This window comes from Asparagus officinalis, chromosome 5 (genome assembly GCF_001876935.1).
Source record: "Asparagus officinalis chromosome 5, Aspof.V1, whole genome shotgun sequence".
In the NCBI taxonomy this organism is placed as follows: domain Eukaryota; kingdom Viridiplantae; phylum Streptophyta; class Magnoliopsida; order Asparagales; family Asparagaceae; genus Asparagus; species Asparagus officinalis.
In genome coordinates this window covers 46,395,803-46,414,742 of record NC_033798.1, presented here as the reverse complement: position 1 = coordinate 46,414,742, position 18,940 = coordinate 46,395,803, and the positions used below count along the sequence as shown (strand labels likewise).

General features: G+C 34.4%; 1 pseudogene; it reads right to left on the bottom strand.

The window, feature by feature from the left end:
- The window catches only part of LOC109841789, a 147,455-nt pseudogene that overhangs the window by 29,873 nt on the left and 98,642 nt on the right, over positions 1-18,940 (bottom strand).

Sequence of the window (18,940 nt, the reverse complement as noted above, 5' to 3'; positions counted from 1 at the left end):
CTATAAACACAAAGAGAGGAGGAGAAGGTTTTGAGGATGAAATCCTCAACTGGTGATGCAAACTCCTCTTTGTAACAGCAAACCCCAAAAACAAACTAAACAAACTCAAACCCTTGTTTAAAACTTTCTTAAACTTGTTTTTAAAACTCTCTTAATCAGTTTGAAAAGACATCAGCAATGGGGTATATATACCCTCTCAAACTTCAGCTAAAAACCTGAGCAAAAGACAGAAACAGCCCCAAGGCAACGGTCAAAAAACTAGCCGTTGGAAGCTGAGAGAATACTCGTCGGTCGACCGGAAAATTCGTCGGTCGACCGAAAATTTTCATCGGTCGACCGGACCGGTCGACCGACAGGCTTTCTGTCGCCCAGTGAACTTTTGACCTCAGGTTCGGTCGACCGGTGCGGTCGACCGAAATCTGACATATTCAAAAATTGTTTTGCTGATTTTAAAACGCTGTTTAAAAATATCAAATAAATTCCAAAAAATGTAAAACTTTGGGGAATGATTGTAGACATGATAATAAACATGCTACAACGACTGGTTTCGAAAAAGGACTTCCCAAATGAAAAATATCATCAATTTTACAAAATAGACCAAAACATGAAAACCTGAAAATTGATATTTTGATATTTTGACTTAAACAACATTTTGAAACCTTATGAAATGATTGTATAGACTTGATAAGAGATATAACATGTTGTTATGAAGTCTATAACCTAGAAATACAATATTTTCATAAAATTGCCTAACACACATAATATAAAATCTAAACTAGATTACCCAAGCTTGGTCTTGATCTTCATTGTAGCTCAACTTGGTACACATGTGGATGAAGCTTGAACTTGATCTTTAACTTTGAGCTGCAAGGCTTCATCGACATTCCGCCAACCTCCTTTGGATATGATCGTTGAAGCTCTATTCCATCCATCCTCCAACATATTGTTTGCCTAGAATCAATATAAAACACAAACACTAGACAAACAATATTAGATGTAAATTGTTTGTAAATCATCATCAAAATAAGAAGGCCAACAATCTCCCCCTTTTTGATGATGACAAACAATTAATAAATAAGAAAATACAAATACTAGACAAACAACATTAGTGGTAAATTGTTTGTTAAACATCATCAAAACAAGAAGGCCAACAATCTCCCCCTTTTTGATGATGACAAACAATTTACAAAAAAGGATATATGCATGAATACAAAGGATATATAAATTATAATTCACATGCATATATGAAAAGAAATGTATACTCACAATATTTCTCCCCCTTTGACAACATCAAAAAGGGGACAAAAAGAATACGAGAGCGAAAGCTCCCCCTATCAATAAGCATAGGTGAGTATATATAAAACATAAAAGGATATAAGGATTGCTCCCCCTATCAAAATGCCATATGGAATATATGAAATGAATATCATGGCAAACATATGTGAGCATGCATAAATAATATGCCAAAAATCACTCACATTCAGAGATAATGAGAACATATATAAGTATATCAAGATGAACATATTGTCTCATATCATAAAAGCCAATGTATAAAATAGATTTATGAAGTCAAAAGAAGAGAAACATGAGAATTATGTAAAAAGTTTTCAAATGAAAACAAATCAACCAATTGAAATCATAAATCAAAGTTTAAATCATAAAACCAAATCATCATTGATTTTCAAAAATCAAGAGAGGTAATTATATCTAGCTCTTGAGCTAGTATCAACCCATATGAACATTTTTAGCACCCGGTAAACAATGTTTGGGAATAAACACCCAATAACTCCGGAGGGTTATATAGACATAGTCCTCTCACCAAGATCGAAACAAATAATCATGAAAACAAAAGATTTGATCAATTAAAAATTGTTTTCATAATCAAAATATTTTAAGATATAATTTTCAAAAAAACAAGAGAAGGAAAAAGTAAGAATACTAAAATTCTTGGTTTAAAATTTAAATTTGTTTTGGTACCCAAGAACTCTTGGTACCAAAAGATTTAGGGACATGACCCCTATCATTTAAGCTCAAAGCCCTAGGGTTATGAACCCTCTTAGGCGCATATGGTGCACTAACATGGTCAAAACAATATTCATTCAAATGACCCTTCCGATTGCAATTTGTGCAATGAAAGAGATCCATTTGTTTTTGTGGACCATTAGCTCGTGCACGGGAATCATTTGCAAATAAAGATTTTCTTTTAAAATTATTTTGCAAATGAGAAACATTCTTAAACAATGGTCTATTTGGAACATATTGCAATTTAGAAGCTTTTTGTATATCAAAACAAAATTTAGCAAGATGTCCAAACTTACCACAAACATCACATTTAAAAACATGTGGTCTATTGGAAGCATTTGTCAAATGAGAAACATTTTTAAACAATGGTTTATTTGGAACATATTGCAATTTAGAAGCTTTTTGTATATCAAAACAAAATTTAGCAAGATGTCCAAACTTACCACAAACATCACATTTAAACTTTTGTGGTCTTTTAAAATCATTTGGCAAAAGTGAAGTCTTTTTCAAATCATAGCAAAATTTTGCCAAATGGCCAAAACGACCACAATGATCACACTTGAACACACTAGCATGCTTATGATGAACTTTGTGAGAATGAGCATGTGAATGTGTAAGTGTACAAGATGAAGAAGCTACATGAGATGCACAAGGAGCATTAGAATTCTTAAGTTTGTGTGCATCATAACAAAACTTAGCTAAATGACCTTGACGGCCGCAAATAGAACACTTATAAGTTTTGCTATACATGTGTGCATAATGAGTGGATGATTTTGATTTAGTCTTGGCACACATGTCCATAAGCTTCTTATGGTTATTAATGCATATTTTCAAAGTTGAATCTAAAGATGAAATACTATTTTTTATAAGATTCAAATCTTCATTTTTAGGCACATATGCATTTTTAGAAGTAGAACATAGATAGTTATTTATAAAAAAAGCAGCTTTGCTATATATGTGTGCATGATGAGTGGATGATTTCTTAGACTTGGCACACATATCCATAAGCCTCTTATGATTATTAATGCATGTTTTCAAAGTTGAATCTAAAGATGAAATGCAATTTTTCATAAGATTCAAGTCTTCATTTTTAGGCACATATGCACTTTTAGAAGTAGAACATAAGTAGTCATTTATAAAAGAGGCAGTGTTATTTTGTATGTTCTTTACTTCTAACATGGCATTATCTCTTTCATGAGTTAAACTAGCAACGTTTGAAGTTAAAGAAACATGATCCAATTTTAATTTTTCATTGTTTTCTTTAAGGATCATATTTTCATTAGAAATAGTATCAAACTTAGAAGTTAAAGACTCATGATCGGATTCTAAATTATCATGCTTGCATTTTAAATCATTAAAATCTTTATGCAATTTGTTGTAGGCATGTAATAATTTCTTAGATGCACAAACAAGTTCATCACTAGATAACTCATTTTCGGGTTCGAACTCGCAAACCTCACTAGGGCTATCGCCTAGTGCACGAGTGCATGAAGCTCTACATGAACTTGAAGCCGTATCCTCCAAAGCTTGTCGGATCGCCTCCAAGTCTCCTTGATGTGCTTCTATAAATTTCCAAAGTTTGTAAGCACTATCAATATGAACAAATTTGTTAGAAAAGGATGAGTCAAAGGCATTAAGCAAATATTCTAACAAAAACTTGTTCATATTAAACATTTTCTTATCATGATCGCTCCACTTGGATTTCTCCATAGTGGGCACAATATAGGCATCATCTATAATTTCCCATAAATCAAAGTGTTTAGATTGAACAAAAAGTTTAAATCTAACACACCATTGGGCATAGGGGAAATTATCTAATCTTGGAGCAATATTAATGGCATAACCTAAACCATGCATATCCATAATATAAAAGGCAAGCAAGATACAAATAAAGCTCAAAATTAAATTAGCACAATAAGCTAACTTGGATCTTTAACTCAAGGCGATTAGACCTTAAATCAAAGAGCACCAAGCTCTGATACCAATTGTTAGACCCTAGAGGGGGGGTGATTAGGGTCTTATGCTAATCTAATCCGATTAAATGCCAATTAAAATTAATTAATACGTTATCCTAGCAAGTATAAAATACAACAAGATATGTGAGCTAGGATAAACAATATAAACAAGGGATATATCCTAGAAATGAGATATACTATGAGTTATATGTAAGGATATGAAACTAAGGGTGATATAAACATAAATAAGATAAACAAGATAGTGGATAATATGAACTAAGAGTAAATGACAATGGCGATATAAGATATGAGCATGAATATAAATGAACGCCAAAACACACTCCAACACACTATATGATCACGGAGTTCGGACCTTCCGTCCTACGTCTCCGCTCCCCACTCCCGGGGAGAAATCCACTAACACAATCCGGTTTGGAAGCCGGAACTTCTTCTACACACTCGGTTTTCTAGCTAACCGAAAACTCTACAACTCACACTCTTGCAATCATACTCTACACCCACTAAGTGTTGGACCTAGTCGTGTCTCCCTCAAGTGCTCGGTTACAACCTCTCCCTAGGCACGTCAACCGACGCCACTACTCTTGGGACGATCCCAGACTCTCACCACACACTCCCCACACAAATGATTGTTCTCAAAATAAGGTGAGAACTCAATTAAGCTCACTCTCAATGTCACAAACCCACAACCCTAAATTATACTATGAATGTAAATACAATAAGCTCAACAGGTTGTGTGTGAACAAAGAGTATCAATAAAACAATTAAACTAAACTCAAATATAAATCTAGCTTATGGAAATTATAATCAAAATAATAAATTGCTAGATGAGTTTAGAAACACTTCTCTATAGATCAAGAGGTGGAGGGAGAATAGTTGGAAGCTTAAATTTCAATAGATGATCTCCTTAAGCTCTTGTTGAATTTTCTTCACAAACAAACTCTTGAAACAAACTTAAAAACCCTTCAACAAACTTGTAAAACTCTTTTTAAAACTCTCTTAAACATCCATAAGAAACAATAAAAGTTGAGGGCTTTTTATAGCCTCTTAAACCAGCCACAAACCTCCAAAAACCGAAAATATCAAAAACTAGCCGTTACTAGCCGTTATAGGCTAAAAGGACCAAAATACCCCAAATTCCAGCATTCTGGAAATTTACGTATCTGACTTTGTAAAATCAATTAAAAATAGTAAATCAACTCTAACAATTATGAAATTTTGAGGGAAGGTTTTAGACATGTAGAAAAACATGTTAGAGAAATAATTTATGAAAAATCATTTATTATTTGAGATAAATAAATGTTTGAACACAGATTTACAGTTTCTTAAAAACTGCTGACATACATGATTTTGTAAAATCAATTGTCCATAGTAAATAAATTCCAAAAATAGTAAAATTTTGAGGGAAGTTTTTAAACATGTATATAAACATGTCAAAGAAAGAATTTCTTGAATACCACTTCCCATTTATGAAAACTCATATGTTTTGTAAAACATGCACGAACATGTGCACGAACAAAAACGTGAATTTGTAAATTCCTTTAAACATAACAAATCAATTCCAAACTTCATGAAACTTTGAGAAATGTCCCATTTAGAATTTCTTGAATATCACTTCCCATTTATAAAAACTCATCTGTTTTGTAAAACATGCACGAACATGTGCACGAACGAAAACGTGAATTTGTAAATTCCTTTAAACATAACAAATCAATTCCAAACTTGATGAAACTTTGAGAAATGTTTGCAAATGATATTTTGAACATGTTACAAAAAGAATTTTCCAATTTGCATTTTCCAATTGTGAAATCTCATTATTTTGCAAAAGTGTTCAAAACATGAAAAAAGTGATATACATGAAGTTTGATGTTTTGACATAAACAATGTTTTGAAACTTTGCACAATGATTATATAGACTTCAATAAGCTTGACTTGGTACACTTTGCGGTCTATAAACTGAGAATACAATATTTGAGCTTAAAAACCAAATACATGTGTGTATATGATATTGAGCTTAGAGTATCTAACACACATAATATAAAACCTAAACTAGATTACCCAAGCCGATCTTGATCTTCAATAAGCTTGACTTGGTACACTTTACGGATGAAGCTTGAACTTGATCTTTAACTTAAATTGTATATTGCTTCACTCCCCAATCCTTTGGATATGATCGTTGAAGCTCTATTCCATCCATCCTCCAACTACGTTGTTTGTCTACAATACATAGGAATGCACAAACACTAGACAAACAACATTAGTAGTAAATTGTTTGTAAATCATCATCAAAACAAGAAGGCCAACAATCTCCCTCTTTTTGATGATGACAAATAATTTACAAAAGAGATATATGCATGAAAGGAAATGAATATATAAATTATAATTTACATGCATATAAACAAACAAGATAGATATAGATATACTCACAATATTTCTCCCCCTTTGACAACATCAAAAAGGGGACAAAGGAATAAGGAGAGCGAAAGCTCCCCCTATCAATAAGCATAGGTGAGTATTAAACAAGTATAGGGATTGCTCCCCATATCAAAAAGCCATATAGAATATATGTAATGAAGATCATGGCAAAACATATGTGAGCAAGCATACATGAATATGCTAAAAATTTACTCTCATACATGAAGATCATGAGAACACACATAAATATGTCAATATGAAAATAGTGTCTCATTAACACAAAAAAAATATATAAAAACCATATAAAAGAATAGATTTATGAAATCAAAAGAAGAGGAGCATGAGAATCATGCAAAAAGTTTTCAAATGAAAACAAATCAACCAAAAGAATTCATAAATCAAAGTTTATATTCAAAAACAATGTTTGATCAATAAAGAAAAATTTTCTTTACATAACTTGATCAAACCACTCATAGAATACATTATAAAGCACGAATAGATGATCCATTAGCACAAACACATAAATATCATCATATAAGTGAATTATAATAAATTCAAAAGCAACAAATCAAAACACAATTTTTAAGAGAGGCAACAATTATATCAAGCTCTTGAGCTTGTTCCAACCCATATTATCATTTTAACATCCGGTAAACATGATTTGGGAATAAACACCCAATAAACCCGGAGGGTTATATAAATACAAACCTCTCATGAAAGCAAAACCAATAATCATGAAAACAAAAGAATTTAACCAATAAAAGGAATTGTTTTCATAAAAGTTTAAAATACATTTTTCAAAACCAAGAAGGAGAAAAATAAAAACACTAAAATTCTTGGTTTAAAAATTATTTTGGCACCCAAGCATTCTTGGTGCCGGATTATTTAGGGACATGACCCCTATCAATAAAGCTCAAAGCCCTAGGGTTATGAACCCTCTTGGGCACATATGGTGCACTAGCACGGTCAAAAAAATATTCAAATGACCCTTTCGATTGCAATTCGTGCAATGAAAAGAGTGAAAAGATTTGTGTTGACCAAGTGAGCGTGCACGAAAATCATTTGCAACTGAATATTGTCTTTTAAATTCATTTTGCAAATGAGAAACCTTATTAAACAAAGGTGGTTTACTTGAGAAATTTGGCAAGTTTGAACATTTTTTCAAAGCATAACAAAACTTAGCCAAATGACCAAATCTACCACAAATGTCACATTCAAACACTTGTGGTCTACTAGAAACATTTGGCAAACTAGAATTCCTTTTCAAATCAAAGCAAAACTTTGCCAAATGGCCAAACCGACCACAAAGATCACAATAATACACACTAGCATGCTTATGATGAACATTATGTGCATGTGCATGAGTGTATGATGAAGAAGCCTTATGAGATGCACAAGAGGCATTAGTCTTAGAAGATTTGTGTGCATCATAGCAAAATTTAGCAATGTGGCCTTTACGACGGCAAATTGAGCATTTGTAAACTTTGCTATACATATGTGCATAGTGAGTGATTGGTTTTGAAGAGTTAGCACGAGACTTTGCACATAAGTCCATAAGTTTCTTGTTATTAACAATGCATGTGTTAAGAGTTGAATCTAAAGATGAAATACGATTTTTAATATTGTTCAACTCATCATTAGGCATAGAAGCATTGTCAATAGAAGTAGAGCAAATATGATCATTTTTAAATGATGTAAATTTACTTCTAATAGTCTCTACTTCTAGCATGGCATTTTCTTTTTCATGAGTTGAAATAGCAAAGTTTGAAAGCAATGAATCATGATCCGATTTTAATTTATCATTCTTTTCTTTGAGGATCACATTCTCATTAGAAACATTATCAAACTTAGAAATTAACAACTCATGATCGGATTTCAAATCCTCATGCTTGCATTTTAAATCAATGAAATCATTTTGTAATTTCTTGTAGGCATGCAATAATCTTTCACTAGCACAAGCAAGTTCATCATTAGGTAAATCATTAATGGTTTCGAACTCGCAAACCTCACTAGGGCTATCGCCTAGTGGCCGTGTGCATGTTGCTCCATATGAACTTGAAGCCGGATCCTCCAAAGCTTGTTGGATCGCCTCCAAGTCCCCTTGATGTGCTTCAATAAATTTTCAAAGTTTGTAAGCACTATCAAAATGAACAAACTTGTTAGAATGAGAAAAATCAAGTGCATTAAGCATATATTCTAACACAACCTTGTTCATGGTAAATAATCTTTTATCATTTTTATTCCACTTGGATTTCTCCAAAATGGGCACAATATAAGCATCATCTATAATTTCCCATAAATCAAAGTGTTTAGATTGAACAAAAAGTTTAAATCTAACACACCATTGGGCATAAGGGAAATTATCAAACCTAGGGGCAATATTAATGGCATAACCTAAACTATGCATATCCATAATATAAAAGGCAAGCAAGATACAAATAAAAACTCAAAATTAGATTAGCACAATAAGCTAACTTGGATCTTTAACTCAAGGCGATTAGACCTTAAATCAAAGAGCACCAAGCTCTGATACCAATTGTTAGACCCTCTATAATTTTCCATAAATCAAAGTGTTTAGATTTAACAAAAAGTTTAAATCTAACACACCATTGGGCATAGGGGAAATTGTCTAATCTAGGAGCAACACTAGAATCATAGCCTAAACAAGATGCATCATTCATATTCATAATTTGTAAAAATATATGCAAGCAAGATACAAATAAAGCTCAAAAATAGATTAGCACAATAAGCTAACTTGGATCTTTAACTCAAGGCGATTAGACCTTAAATCAAAGAGCACCAAGCTCTGATACCAATTGGTTAGACCCTAGAGGGGGGTGATTAGGGTCTTATGCTAATCTAATTCGATTAAATGCCAATTAAAACTTATTAATAAGTTATCCTAGCAAATATGAAATACCACAAGATATATAAGCTAGGATAAAATATAAACAAGGGTATATCCTAGCAATGAGATATACTATGAGTTATATGCAAGGATATGAAACTAAGGTGGATATAAACATAAATAAGATAAACAAGATAGTGGATGATATAGATAATGAGCTAATGACAATGGCGATATAAGATATGAACATAAATATGAATGAACGCCAAAGCACACTCAAACAAGCAATATGATCACGGAGTTCGGACCTTCCGTCCTACGTCTCCGCTCCCCACTCCCGGGGAGAAATCCACTAACACAATCCGGTTTGGAAGCCGGAACTTCTTCTACACACTCGGTTTTCTAGCTAACCGAAAACTCTACAACTCACACTCTTGCAATCACACTCTACACCCACTAAGTGTTGGACCTAGCCGTGTCTCCCTCAAGTGCTCGGTTATAACCTCTCCCTAGGCACGTCAACCGACGCCACTCCTCTTGGGACGATCCCCGACTCTCACCACACACTCCTCACTCGGTGTACAAGTGTATTACAAAGTGATTCTCACAATAAGCACAAATATGACAAATGATTGTCCTCAAAACAATGTGAGAACTCAATTAAGCTCACTCTCAATGTCACAAACCCACAATCCTAAATTATACTATGAATGTAAATACAATAAGCTCAACAGGTTGTGTGTGAACAAAGAGTATCAATAAAACAATTAAACTAAACTCAAATATAAATCTAGCTTATGGAAATTATAATCAAAATAATAAATTGCTAGATGAGTTTAGAAACACTTCTCTATAGATCAAGAGGTGGAGGGAGAATAGTTGGAAGCTCAAACATCAATAGATGATCTTCTCAAGCTCTTGTGGAATTTTCTTCACAAACAAACTCTTGAAACAAACTTAAAAACTCTTCAACAAACTTGTAAAACTCTTTTTAAAACTCTCTTAAACATCCATAAGAAACAATAAAAGTTGAGGGCTTTTTATAGCCTCTTAAACCAGCCACAAACCCCCAAAAACCAAAAATATCAAAAACTAGCCGTTACTAGCCGTTATAGGCTAAAAAGACCAAAATACCTCAAATTCCAGCATCCTGGAAATTTACGTATCTGACTTTGTAAAATCAATTAAAAATAGTAAATCAACTCCAAAAATTATTAAATTTGAGAAAAGGTTTTAGACATGTAGAAAAACATGTTAGAGAAATAATTTCTGAAAAATCATTTATTATTTGAGATAAATAAATGTTTTAACACAGATTTACAGTTTCTGAAAAACTGCTGACATACATGATTTTGTAAAATCAATTGGGCATAGTAAATAAATTCCAAAAATAGTAAAAGTTTGAGGGAAGTTTCTAAACATGTATATAAACATGTCAAAGAAAGAATTTCTTGAATACCACTTCCCATTTATGAAAACTCATCTGTTTTGTAAAACATGCACGAACATGTGCACGAACAAAAACGTGAATTTGTAAATTCCTTTAAACATAACAAATCAATTCCAAACTTGATGAAACTTTGAAAAATGTTTGCAAATGATATTTTGAACATGTTACAAAAAGAATTTTCCAATTTGCATTTCCCAATTGTGAAATCTCATTATTTTGCAAAAGTGTTCAAAACATGAAAAAAAGTGATATACATGAAGTTTGATGTTTTGACATAAACAATGTTTTGAAACATTGCACAATGATTATATAGACTTGATAAAATATGTATATGATGATTGTTAAGTCTATAAACTGAGAATACACTATTTGAGCTTAAAAACCAAATACGTGTGTGTATATGATATTGAGCTTAGAGTATCTAACACACATAATATAAAACCTAAACTAGATTACCCAAGCCGATCTTGATCTTCAATAAGCTTGACTTGGTACACTTTGCGGATGAAGCTTGAACTTGATCTTTAACTTAAATTGTATATTGCTTCACTCCCCAATTCTGCCAACCTCTATTTGATATCGTCGTTGAAGCGTTATTCCATCCATCCTCCAAGTACGTTGTTTGTCTACAAAACATAGGAATGCACAAACACTAGACAAACAACATTAGTAGTAAATTGTTTGTAAATCATCATCAAAACAAGAAGGCCAACAGATTGATCTTCACAAATTGCTCACAATTCTCTATCTCAAGATTTCCTCTTTGGAAATAAGAAAACTACAGGTACCTTCTCTGATTTTATTTTGTAAGGGTTTTCTGCATAAAAAGTTTTTTTAGTTAGTTTCTAGAGGAATTGATTGATATACAAATCATGGTGATGAATTTGATCTAAATTCTAATTTTTTTTCACCTCAGATTGTTGTTTTTTGGATTATTTAGTTACTTCTTTTAGCATGGTGAAGATGTTAATTTCTATTTATAATGATTAAATTTGATTTAGTTAATCTTAATAGTGCCTAATTCTGAAGATGCTAATTAATTTCTATTTATAATGATTAAATTTGATTTAGTTAATCTTAATAGTGCCTAATTCTGAAGATGCTAACCCTTATGTTTAAATTTGATTTAGTTAATATTTAGTTAATCTTAATAGTGCCTAATTCTGAAGATGCTAACCCTTATGTTTAAATTTGATTTAGTTAATATTTTTTGCTTTCTTTAATGAAGATTTGGTTGCTAACACTAGTAGAAAAACGAGCAATTTAGTCAAAAATTTCTATCTAGGTTGCTCCATTTCCCGTCTAGGTTGGTACAACTAGACGGAATTCCGTCTAGTTTGCTCCGTCTAGTCTGATTCCGTCTAGGTTGGGGCAAACTAGACGGAATTCTATCTAGGTTGGCAACCTAGACGAATTTCTGTCTTCCATCAACTAGACAGAATTCCATCTAGGTTGATCAACCTAGACGGATACCAACCTAGATGGTAGATGGAAATCCGTCTAGGTTGCCAACCTAGATGGTAGACGGATTTTCGTCTAGGTTGATTATAACAACGTAGACGAAATTCCTCTAGGTTGATATTTTTTCAGCAAAAAAATTATTTACAATTTGTGTTTCCCTGTAGAATTACATTAATACATAAATACATCCAATAAATACTGTGTACATGAATACATCTAACCATCCAAATATAATCAAAATTCATAACAATTCTATTCAAAACCAAATATAATCAAATCCAACACAATGCACAAATCCTACCATTCAATCCAAAATATACATCAACCAATTCCATCTAATATATACATCCAACAACATATATACTAACAATGTACATAAATAAGATATGATACATGACATGAATAAATGTAGTGTTATAACAAATAAAACTGTTTATTGTATTAAAAATAAAAAAAACCTCATTTATCGTCATCGTCGGCTATATCTCTATCCCTGTTACGAGAACGGGTGCTACTCCCTCTAATATCTCCACTCTAAATGTTTAATTGAATAATCATTATGTGATGTTTGATAACATATTAAATAAAAAAGAATTTATAAATATAAGAAAAAATAAGGTACCTGAGCACTACTCTGTCTAGTGTCGGAATTATCGCCAATCGAGCTTATGATTCGTATGATACCACCATATGGGCTATAAGGAATCGTACCGCCTAAATATTGTATAACATACCCCATGAGATCGTCCATCGAGTTCGCCGTCAGTGCAGTTTTAGTCATCTCATTAGTCACCTGAATATGCAGCTCCGGGTCAATCTTGTCAATCAAATACGCAGAGATACTCATTAGTCACCTGAATATGCAGCTCCGGGTCAATCTTGTCAATCAAATACGCAGAGATACGTGCGACAAATGGCATAGCCTGGAAACTCTGAATATGCAGCTCCGGGTCAATCTTGTCAATCAAATACGCAGAGATACGTGCGACAAATGGCATAGCCTGGAAACTACTTGAGGCTGATATCATTGATGTAGATAGCATGGAGGATGCTGTGGATGATCTCATGCTTATGCCGGGTGAAGCTCCAACACCATGCAGAGGATAACTTGCTCTTTTATTATTAGGGAGAAATAAATATTAAATTTCTGAATACTAGAATTCAATAATGTTAAACAAATATAAATAGAAACGTAGTATTAAAATTGATTTGATTTTTTACCATCCATACCTATTATGACCCATCAGGTTCTGTGTGAGAGTGATGTTCTCCTCTGCAGAAAGCATGTGAGGGTCCAACTCGGTTTGTTCCTCCTCTAGCGAAATGTATACTGATGCAGCCTCCTTGGATGCAGCCTCAAATCCCTCCTAAAGCACAAATATATAGTTAATTCAAGGTAAAGACCATATTATTTGTGTTCTCGTTTCCTCGTAATATTAATAATGAAATAAAGTTAATAATACTACTCAAGATATGTATAAGTCTCACCACCAACTCGAGATTAGCCTTGATCTTATCCCGATTCTTCTCATCATCCCTATATCTATCACGAAAAGTACCATATGTCGCTTTTTCCCTCAAGTGTATCGGCAATAATGATTTTCATGTCATATTATAAATTATTAGATTTCATAATCATACTAAGCATTAAGATCATTTAAAGCTTTAAATGACATATAATGTATCCTGATAATAAACATCCTCCAGATTGGCATAGGAGTGTGAGCACAAGTGGTGATCATGCAGCTTCTTTCTTCTTTTTTTTGACCCCTTCGTGGATTTATTCTTAAAAAAATATCTGTAAATATGCAATAAAATAATATCTTAAAATTATAAAGTAATTTTCATGAAACTAACCTTGGCAGCATCGCTGTCCCAATACATGAGGAGAGCCGTGAAATGAATCTTGTCAACTCGGTCATCGAGGTTTAAAAACCTCTGCCAGTCCTCCTCATACCTATCATAGGTTTCATGTTTGATCTCATGCCTCCATTGTTTGAGGACTGCTTCAACCTTGACATTAAACACATAATTCCAAGCCCTCTCAAAGTCCTCAAGGAAGAATCAGTCCTCTAGATTTACATACACATTTAGTAAGGATAATTTAATATTAATTACTAATAATTAATAAATGAAAAGCTAAAGCAATATGCAGTTACCATAAGCTCAGTCCATATCGCCTCGTATGCGATCCATAGTAGTTCTCAGAAATAAAAATAAGGGTTGATAATGTTCGCTTTACGCACGAGAACCCTAATATATGCATTCAATTGGATCGACCAAGGACCAACGAGCAAATTAGAACTATTCCACCGAATTATCGCCCTCATTCCTCTTGGCAGTTGTTTAGATTTAGGCTTACCTCCGCCACGTCTGTTCTCGTCGCGATCTGGCTTAGCACCTACAATAATAACATGATAACATATCATATAATATATAAATATGAAAATTAAAAGTATTTATACAATTTACTATTTGTTATCTCTCTTTCTTTTGCTGCGAGTGCAACAGCTTTCCTAGTCTCCAACATAGGAAGCATTTCCTCTAACTTTCTCGCGGCACATGAGTGGTACTTCCTTGAGTTAGCCTTGGACTTATGAGAGTCCGGAGGTAAGGGTAAACTGAGATAGTCATGTGTCTTTGGCCGCAAGTCAGTATGGAATGTATAGGATGGATTTGTCGGGGTCCAAGAAGCACCTACATAAGAAAGGAGAATCATTAATATAAAATTTTAATTGACCATTATCAATTATTAAATATTGAATACATGAGTCGGGGGATGGTTCTGGTGCTGCATTAGAGGGGTCGGGTGATGAATAACCCGCATCTGCAATAAATGAATACTATGAGCTAGATAACTAATAATTTATAAAATATATTAAAATATTCAATAATTTTTATACATGCATCCGGAGATGGTAGTGTATCATCAGCACCAAAACCTGGGGTGATACTCCGTGATCGATCACCCTCTGGGCTAAAGAGCCTCCTCGCCCTCCTCATCTGCAAATTCAATTAATAACATAGTTAAGAAAAAAGTTGTATACATGCTCATGAGATATGTTATTATGAAATACATTATTGTTTTTATTATGATAAGCTAAAAATCGGTAATACAGTGTAACATATATAGTTCATACCTACATCCAGCGCTGTGTAGAGAATTCTTGTCAAACGTCATCAGATGACCCAATTGGTTCACTATAATTATCTTCACTTTCTTCAATATTTTTTTATTGTTATTAGGAAGAACAACAGATCTTAGCTCCTTATACAAAACCACCCAATCAGACATGACATTCAGATCTTTCACGAAGAAGCACTGTGTTTGGTGGAAAATTTGTAGCAAATAAAATGAAAGAAATTTGATTTGTATTCTCTCGGTCTTAATTACAATTTGAATTCTGATTACAAAAGAGAGGAGAATTGATCTGAATTCTCCCCTTTGTTTAATTTTGGGTTCTTCACGGTAGCAATGGAGTGCCTCCTTCAAATGTTCGCGTCGAATTTGCTCTCCGTTGACGATCCGCATGTCTTAATTTGCTGGAAGGACTAACTTGCGTGGCAAGTTTGATTAAGAACTCTTAACGAGTTTGTAACTCAGAACGAGTTGAAAACTCTGTGGAAAAAGAGTTGTTTGAACTGAATAATCGGTTAATAACCAAGTAGATTTTCTGTTGCTGAAAGATCCTCCGAGATTTGATCTTCTAGCTGCCAATAACTCTCTCTAGCTGATCTCATAGATGATTTTATCTTCAATATACCGCCGAAAACTCCAACCTCCAAAAGAATCCACCCTTAATCTCCAAGAATCCAACCAAAAAAATCCAACCTCTTACTCGGTTGAGTAAGGTGGTTATTTATAGGGGGTAAGGGGTGTAATCAACTCCTAAATCCGCTCCTAGGTTGGCGAAAATCCCTCAAAATGTGGGATAAACGGTTTTGAGGCCATTCAGCTTGTGTTTGAACAAGTCAAATGCCTAAATCGGTGTTATAGGCCTTAACCCTGCGTCTTAGGCTTGAGACACAGAGTTAGGTGCTTGCTGATAATTGAAAAACGCAGAGGCCGCTTGCGTTCTGGGTCTTAACTCTGCGTCTTAGACTTGAGACGCAGAGTTGGATATATGCTGAAGATTGGAAATGCACGGACCGTTTACATTTTGTTTGATTGAAGGTTGAAAATGCATGGGTGGCCTGCATTTCAAAAACTAACACGCAAAGGTGAACTCTGCGTTTGAAAGGGATTAGTGATTCATAACCTCTTTTGTAAAGCGTTGTAAAGACCATTGTTCAGTGATCTTCGCCTCGGCTGTTTTGGGATATGAAAGTCATCAGATTGTAACTCTCACAGTTGATTGTAAAGATTAGAGCTTTCATCAGTTGTTGTGAAGGTCGTCAGATTATAACCTTCATCGATCTACGTGAAAGTCTTTAAATTATAGTCTTCTGGAAGCCGTCGAATTGTAACTTCCATCATCGGTGTTTGATAGGGATTAGCTATCTGTTGTGATTTTTAGATAGCCTACAGAACCCCCTCCAAAGTTTTTGAAAGTTCGCGGTTGACTAGGATGAATTTTTGAAATACTTTGGATCTCGAAATTTTATTGATTGATCGTTCACTCCACTTAATTCGAAGAGTCTTGGACTTGGTTATTGGAATGTAGTGATTCAGCTTCCTTAAACCAAGTAAGGTAACTTTTGCGTCTTGATGACAATGAACTTAGTCAAACAAGCTAAAGCCCATTGTTATTGAACTAAACAAGAACGAAGATGATGACGAACTTGTCTGGATCCTTAAGATACTTCATTCAATCTGCGATGATGTGTATTCTTTAGATTTCGTATGGGTCCTTGAGATACTCCACTCAATTCTGCGATGAGGTATATTCTTCGGATTTGGTTTGGATCCTTAAGATACTCCACTCGATCTGTGATGAGGTGTATTCTTCGGATTTGGTTTGGATCCTTTAAGATACTCCGCTCGATCTGCGATGAGGTGTATTCTTTGGATTTGGTTTGGATCCTTAAGATACTCCACTCGATCTGCGATGAGGTGTATTCTTCGGATTTTGTTTGGATCCTTAAGATACTCCACTCGATCTGCGATGAGGTGTATTCAGTTATCCAGAAAATTCTTGTAGGCATTGATGAACACTTATCACGTGGCTATGGGCGTAATAACGAAGCTATCATAGAAATGCTAGCTGTAAACTTGTCAATGAGGTCTTCTTTAGTGAAGTTGAGCATCTTTTGGCTTTGTTAATCTTAGTGGGAATGTTAAGCCCTTCCAAAAGAAGGAGTTGCTTGACAGATCGAGCTCGATGATTGTAATTTATCTGTACTCATCCCAAAGGCTACAAAGTTGTTTGTCATCAACAAGTTTCTTCTCGGCTTTGGTCACCTTGATGACTAACATTAGCCTCTTTTTATTTATTTGAAGCTATGTCGTAGTCCTATTTGTCGAAAAGTTCATTTTGCGTCGTTTAAAACGCATAGGTGGACTTCTATGCTTGATAATTGAAACGCAGAGACGAACTCTGCGTTCAGAAGTTCAACCAATGCCGACACAGAGATTGCGTTTTGTGGGATTCTAGCCTAGAATCTTGTTCTGATTTGATAGCTCACAGCTGTCTATAAACAGACCGCTGGGGTCAAATCAAGAGTCATTCGACTCTTGCTCCTGTTCCTCTCCGAAAGACTTAACGAAAAAATTTTTGTTTTAAAATCCGACTCACCTGTTCATCTTCCCCGACCGTCATCTTTAATGGGTCCCAGGAAGAAGACTATTTCTCATCCCAAGTCCGCCGTCACTGCTGCTCAGATTTTGCTGCCGGCTCCAGTCGTCGGCGGTGTTGCAGTCCCGGTCGGGATTGTCGATTTTTGTAGCCATAAAACTTGCTTCGGCATGTTCTGATCAACGAGGAAACTCATTTTGAGGTTGTAACGTAGAGTTGGGCATCTGTGTTTAGAATTTGAAGCGTTGGGGTCCGACTTCTGCGCTCAAATTTTGTAAGGTAGGGTTTAGACTCTGCGTTTGAGTGTTTAACGCAAGTTCTGACGTCTGTGTTGAAAAGAGTATTTAACACATGATCTGAACTGTGCGTTTGGATGCCTAACGTAAAGTTTGACCTCTGCGTTAAAAAAAAATTTAACGCAGGGTCTGAGCTGTGCGTTTGAATGTTAAACGCAAAGTTTGATTTCTGCGTTAATAATATTTAACGCAGGGTATGAATCGTTCGTTTGGATGTTAAACGCAAGATTGGACTTCTGTGTTAAGATATTTGATGTAGATTTTGAACTCTGTGTGTGTCCTCTTTTTCAAGAAGTTCAACCTCTGTAATTAAATAAGGTCTCTTTCGTTTCATTTTCATTCTAACTGATTGAGTGCCTTTCTCTTTTGCAGTGCCTTACACCCATGAGCCTCTCACTCTTCATCATCACTTTGGGCATGAGGGCGACGTGGATTCGAACATGTAATTTAATCTACGTCAAGAACTCCAAATTTTTTAGGATACTGATAAAGAACGTGTCGCTCTAATCACCCAGGCCAGCCCAGCTATACTCAGGATTTTTGTTACAGATGCCAAGTTTGAAATTGAGTCCCGTAAGAAGCTCACCAAGCCAGCATTTCTATTTGGAGATCATGTTGTCATCCAGAAAGAAATTGTACATGGTGCCCATTACAAGTGGTTGAGGCAAATAGGAGGTCGCCGCTTCTTTCTTCCCGAGATGCATAGGATGTTCCCTATTTCCTATTATCAATATGCCTCC